The sequence below is a fragment of the Phyllobates terribilis genome, unplaced genomic scaffold, assembly GCF_046119375.1.
Source record: "Phyllobates terribilis strain yellow unplaced genomic scaffold, ASM4611937v1 Scaffold_81__1_contigs__length_6697587, whole genome shotgun sequence".
NCBI lineage: Eukaryota > Metazoa > Chordata > Amphibia > Anura > Dendrobatidae > Phyllobates > Phyllobates terribilis.
Genome location: NW_027362841.1, coordinates 3942301 through 3949551, shown reverse-complemented (window position 1 = coordinate 3949551; position 7251 = coordinate 3942301). Strand labels below are relative to the sequence as shown.

At 41.3% G+C, this 7251-nt stretch overlaps 1 non-coding gene across 1 annotated transcript; it reads left to right on the top strand.

Annotated features, from left to right (window-relative positions):
- Positions 1–5811: 5811 nt before the first annotated feature.
- On the top strand, positions 5812–5883 carry TRNAA-UGC (transfer RNA alanine (anticodon UGC)). The gene has a single exon. It is a non-coding gene; the product is annotated as a tRNA-Ala (tRNA).
- Positions 5884–7251: the final 1368 nt, after the last annotated feature.

Here is a 7251-nt window from a genome sequence, read left to right as displayed (position 1 = left end):
CACATAGTGATGTCACAGTACATAGATAATGCACATAGTGATGTCAAAGTACAGAGATAATGCACATAGTGATGTCGCATTACAGAGATAATAAATATAGTTATGTTACGTTACAGAGATAATACACATAGTGAGGTCACAGTACATAGATAATGCACATAGTGAGGTCACAGTACATAGATAATGCACATAGTGAGGTCACAGTGCAGAGATAATGCACATAGTGATGTCACAGTTGAGAGAAAATAAACACAGTGAAGTCACATTACAGAGATAATACACATATTGATGTCACAGTAGAGATAATAAGCACAGTGATGTCACAGTACAGAGATAATAAACACAGTGATGTCACATTACAGAGATAATACACATAGTGATGTCACAGTATAGAGATAATGCAAATAGTGAGGTCACAGTACAGGGATAATACACATAGTGATTTCACAGTACAGAGATAATACACATAGTGATGTCACAGTACAGGGATAATAAACACAGTGATGTCATATTACAGAGATAATACACATAGTGGTGTCACAGCACCGAGATAATGCACATAGTGAGGTCACAGTACATAGATTATGCACATAGTGAGGTCACACTACATAGAAAATGCACATAGTGAAGTCACAGTACAGAGATAATGCACATAGTGAGGTCACAGTAGAGAGATAATAAACACAGTGATGTCACATTACAGAGATAATACACATAGTGATGTCACAGTACATAGATAATGCACATAGTGATGTCACAGTACATAGATAATGCACATAGTGAGGTCACAGTACATTGATAATGCACAGTGTGGTCACAGTACAGAGATAATGCACATAGTGATGTCACAGAACAGAGATAATGCACATAGTGATGTCACAGAACAGAGATAATGCACATAGTGAGGTCACAGTAGAGAGATAATAAACACAGTGATGTCACATTACAGAGATAATCCACATAGTGAGGTCACAGTACAGAGATAATAAGCACAGTGATGTCACATTACAGAGATAATACACATAGTGAGGTCACAGTACATAGATAATGCACATAGTGAGGTCACAGTACATAGATAATGCACATAGTGAGGTCACAGTAGAGAGTTAATAAACACAGTGATGTCCCATTACAGAGATAATGCACATAGTGAGGTCACAGTAGAGAGATAATAAACACAGTGATGTCACAGTACAGAGATAATGCACATAGTGATGTCACAGTACATAGATAATGTACATAGTGAAGTCAAAGTACAGAGATAATGCACATAGTGAGGTCACAGTACATAGATAATGCACATTGTGTGGTCAGAGTACATAGATAATGCACATAGTGATGTCACAGTAGATAGATAATACACATAGTGAGGTCACAGTACATAGATAATGCACATAGTGTGGTCACAGTACAGAAATAATGCACATAGTGATGTCACAGTACATAGATAATGCACATAGTGAGGTCACAGTACAGGGATAATGCACATAGTGATGTCACAGTACAGAGATAATCCACATAGTGATGTCACATTACAGAGATAATACACATAGTGAGGTCACAGTAGAGAGATAATGCACATAGTGATGTCACAGTACATAGATAATGCACATAGTGAGGTCACAGTAGAGAGATAATGCACATAGTGAGGTCACAGTACATAGATAATGCACATAGTGATGTCACAGTACATAGATAATGCACATAGTGAGGTCACAGTACCTAAATAATGCACATAGTGAGGTCACAGTAGAGAGATAATACACATAGTGAGGTCACAGTACATAGATAATGCACATAGTGATGTCACAGTACATAGATAATGTACATAGTGAGGTCACAGTACAGAGATAATGCACATAGTGAGGTCACAGTACCTAAATAATGCAGATAGTGAGGTCACAGTACATAGATAATGCACATAGTGAGGTCACAGTACAGAGATAATACACATAGTGATGTCACAGTACAGAGATAATACACATAGTGAGGTCACAGTACATAAATAATGCACATAGTGAGTTCACAGTACATAGATAATGCACATAGTGAGGTCACAGTACAGAGATAATGCACATAGTGAGGTCACAGTACATAGATAATGCACATAGTGAGGTCACAGTACAGAGATAATGCACATAGTGAGTGTGTGGGAGCCGGTGGCGCACGTGTCGGCTTTCTTATTTATTGTTATGGGAGTTCCAAAAACAGAGGAGCAAATACAAGGAGGGAGAAGAAATGTATCAGAATGGTCACATGAGAATAAGGAGAAATATAACCGCAGCGCCGGCGTCATGGATCGTCCATCACTTATGTGACCTCCTATCAGTCTCCATCCAAGGGATGTAGCTCAGTGGTAGAGCGCATGCATCCATGTCTTGTGATAAATTAGTAAAATCTCTCCAATTATATTCCAGGAACTTTGTTATTTGATTTTGCACTTAGTTCTCCCTTTGTCAGACCTCCATATACTGTCAGACCCCCATACTGTATACTGTTACACTCTGGAGCATTGTTTGCACACATCCCACTTACTTTCTTTTGTCTTTATATTGTTTCTCTCTTTATTCTTTGCATCACACGACCATCCATTATGTAAATGTCATTGATATTCTGTGTGTGTATACCTATCCATCTTATACAGTTATATGAAAAAGTTTGGGCACCCCTATTAATCTTAAGCTTAATGTTTTATAAAAATTGGTGTTTTTGCAACAGCTATTTCAGTTTGATATATGTAATAACTGTTGGACACAGTAATGTTTCTGCCTTGAAATGAGGTTTATTGTACTAACAGAAAATGTGCAATCTGCATTCAAACAAAATTTGACAGGTGCATAAGTATGGGCACCCTTATCATTTTCTTGTTTTAAATACTCCTACCTACTTTTTACTGACGTACTAAAACACTTTTTTTGGTTTTGTAACCTAATTGAGCTTTGAACTTCATAGCCAGGTGTATGCAATCATGAGAAAAGCTACTTAAAGTGGCCACTTACAAGTTGTTCTCCTGTTTGAATCTCCTCTGAAGAGTGGCATCATGGGCTCCTCAAAACAACTGTCAAATGATCTGAAAACAAAGATTATTCAACATAGTTGTTCAGGGGAAGGATACAAAAAGCTGTCTCAGAGATTTAACCTGTCAGTTTCCACTGTGAGGAACATAGTAAGGAAATGGAACAACACAGGGACAGTTATTGTTAAGGCCAGAAGTGGCAGGCCAAGAAAAACATCAGAAAGGCAGAGAAGAAGAATGGTGAGATCAGTCAAGGACAATCCTCAGACCACCTCCAGAGAGCTGCAGCATCAACTTGCTGCAGATGGTGTCACTGTGCATCGGTCAACTATGCAACGCACTTTGCACAAGGAGAAGCTGTATGGGAGAGTGATGCGAAAGAAGCCGTTTCTGCAAGCACGCCACAAACAGAGTCGGCTGAGGTATGCAAAAGCACAATTGGAGAAGCCAATTTTTTTTTGGAAGAAGGTCCTGTGGACTGATGAAACCAAGATTGAGTTGTTTGGTCATACAAAAAGGCATTATGCATGGCGGCAAAAAAACACAGCATTCCGAGAAAAACACTTGCTACCCACAGTAAAATTTGGTGGAGGTTCCATCATGCTTTGGGGCTGTGTGGCCAATGCCGGCGCCAGGAATCTTGTTAAAGTTGAGGGACGCATGGATTCCACTCAGTATCAGCAGATTCTTGACAATAATGTTCAAGAATCAGTGATAAAGTTGAAGTTACGCAGGGGATGGATCTTTCAGCAAGACAATGATCCAAAACACCGCTCCAAATCTACTCAGGCATTCATGCAGAGGAACAATTACAATGTTCTGGAATGGCCATCCCAGTCCCCAGACCTGAATATCATTGAACATCTGTGGGATCATTTGAAGAGGGCTGTCCATGCTCAGCGACCATCAAACTTAACTGAACTGGAATTGTTTCGTAAAGAGGAATGGTCAAAAATACCTTCATCCAGGATCCAGGAACTCATTAAAAGCTACAGGAAGCGACTAGAGGCTGTTATTTTTGCAAAAGGAGGATCTACTAAATATTAATGTCACTTTTCTGGTGAGGTGCCCATACTTATGCACCTGTCAAAGTTTGTTTGAATGCAGATTGCACATTTTCTGCTAGTACAATAAACCTCATTTCAAGGCAGAAACATTACTGTGTCCAACAGTTATTACATATATCAAAATGAAATAGCTGTTGCAAAAACACCAATTTTTAAAAAACATTAAGCTTAAGATTAATAGGGGTGCCCAAACTTTTTATATAACTGTATTTACACTGCTCAAAATAATAAAGGGAGCACTCAAATAACACATCCTAGATCTGAATGAATGAAATCTTCTCATTGAATACTTTGTTCTGTACAAAGTTGAATGTGCTGACAACAAAATCACACAAAAATCATCAATTGAAATCACATTTATTAACCAATGGAGGCCTGGATTTGGAGTCACCCCCAAAATTAAAGTGGAATAACACACTACAGGCTGATCCAACTCTGATGTAATGTCCTTAAAACAAGTCAAAATGAGGCTCAGTATTGTGTGTGACCTCCACGTGCCTGTATGACCTCCCTACAACGCCTGGGCATGCTCCTGATGAGGCTGAGTATTGTGTGTGACCTCCACGTGCCTGTATGACCTCCCTACAACGCCTGGGCATGCTCCTGATGAGGCTGAGTATTGTGTGTGGCCTCCACGTGCCTGTATGACCTCCCTACAACGCCTGGGCATGCTCCTGATGAGGCTGAGTATTGTGTGTGGCCTCCATGTGCCTGTATGACCTCCCTACAACGCCTGGGCATGCTCCTGATGAGGCTGAGTATTGTGTGTGGCCTCCACGTGCCTGTATGACCTCCCTACAACGCCTGGGCATGCTCCTGATGAGGCTGAGTATTGTGTGTGGCCTCCATGTGCCTGTATGACCTCCCTACAACGCCTGGGCATGCTCCTGATGAGGTTGCGGATGGTCTCCTGTGGGATCTCCTCCCAGACCTGGACTAAAGCATCCGCCAACTCCTGGACAGTCTGTGGTGCAACGTGACGTTGGTGGATGGAGCGAGACATGATGTCCCAGATGTGCTCAATCGGATTCAGGTCTGGGGAACGGGCGGCCAGTCCATAGCTTCAATGACTTCATCTTGCAGGAACTGCTGACACACTCCAGCCACATGAGGTCTGGCATTGTCCTGCATTAGGAGGAACCCAGGGCCAACCTCACCAGCATATGGTCTCACAAGAGGTCTGAGGATCTCATCTCGGTACCTAATGGCAGTCAGACTACCTCGGCGAGCACATGGAGGGCTGTGCTGCGGGCTGGTATGTTTATGCACAATCACCAGGGACCTTCCCAGCCTGATAATATCAGCTCTCAGTTGTCTGCTTTAATTAACTTTGCTGGTTACATGGGGGGATACACCACGTCATTTTTTTTTGTTTGTTTTTTTATTTAATCATTAAAAGCTGCCTGATAAGCTCCACAGGGTGCAAAGTTATTATATGTTGGGTGGTTGTGCAATTATTTGTCTATATGTCTGTTCCTATGTCTAAATGTCTCTCTGTACGTCTGTTGGTCAATATATCTGTCTATCTATCTACTCAATCTATCTCCATTATCTATCTCCATGTCATTTATTGCTGTCTAAAAACGCTAGAAAAATGCAGGAAAAAAAGCACGTTTTTGCCGCTGCGTTTTTCCTGCCAAGAGATGTGGAAATGCTGCAGAAATTTCTGCTTTCAAATAAGTGTGAACATACCCTTAGGGTTTTGCATATGAGCATAACACACATGCAGGGGATGTAGCTCAGTGGTAGAGCGCATGCTTTGCATGTATGAGGCCGCGGGTTTAATCCCCAACATCTCCATTGTCATGTATTCCACAGAGATCCCTCTATATCTCACCATGCTGTCACTGTGTCAGGATTTCATCAGGGATTCCAACATATGGAATATATGTTAATGCCCTCTGTACAGTCACTGCCAGCTTCACAATAGCCCAATTATTAATATTACTCGCTGCCACCACCGGCCGAGTTTGAAATATAGTACAAGGCCTTGCCTGGCCAAACGCCTGCATTCTGGTAGTGTATGGCTTCTGGGAAGGGAACGATTACAGGACAAAAGAAACAGAACGATTAGATTTTATATTTAATCCAAATGGGAGGCAGTGTTTAGGAAAACTATACAAAAATGTTTACAAAAGGAGACAATACAATACATTAATAGTTACACCAAATAATAAGGATTAAAGAAGAGACTTACTATAAGATCGCTGAGACGATTCAATATAGGTGGATTTGATTTGAACGTTATCGAATATGACCCATTGCTTATAGTATCTATACCCCCCAGCCAACTATTTTATGCTGAAGGGAGAGACCCCCCTGGGATGACGTCACAGGGACTGGGCTCTAGCCTGCACATTTTATTAAAAACTTCTGGGATAACTCATCGCTCGTTGATCCCAGAATCCCAAAAGTGATACCATATTTCTATTATGATTTTACCTTCATTTAAGGACCACACACTGCATAGTTGCGACCTGCTATCCTAGTGCTTTAGTGCTACAGCTCCATGGAGGGGTTTGATAAAATATGCATAGCGTTATGTGATATTTCAGTTTTTCTTTTTTAATAATTTTGCAAAAATTTCTACATTTCAGTTTTTTTTCAGTCAAGATGGGGTGCAGAGTGTACTTTAATGAGGAAAAAATGAACTTTTTAGAGTTTACCAAATGGCTGCAATGAAACAAAGAGTGAAACATTTAAAGGGGTCTGAATACTTTCCGTATCCAATGTATTGCTCCATACAGTATGGGCCCCATATAATGCTCCATACAGTATGGCCCCATATAATGCTCAATATAGTATGGGCCCCATATAATGCTCCATACAGTATGGCCCCATATAATGCTCAATATAGTATGGCCCCATATAATGCTCCATACAGTATGGCCCCATGTAATGCTCCATACAGAAAAAAAATAATAATCAAATACTTCCCTCTCCTTGTTCCCCGCTGGCCGCAGGTCCTGTCTCCACAGCGTGTTCCGGCTCTCTGCACTGTGACTGCCCAGCACAGAGGGGGCGCTGTAGTGATCGCACCCTCTTCCCTGAGATGTCACAGAGTCGGAAGACACCGGAGCTGCGGAGGAACGTGGAGAGATGAGTATCGCGAGCAGTTTAAAGCAATGTGGGACGCGGTGCCAGAGCCCATGCTGTACTGCTCTGCCA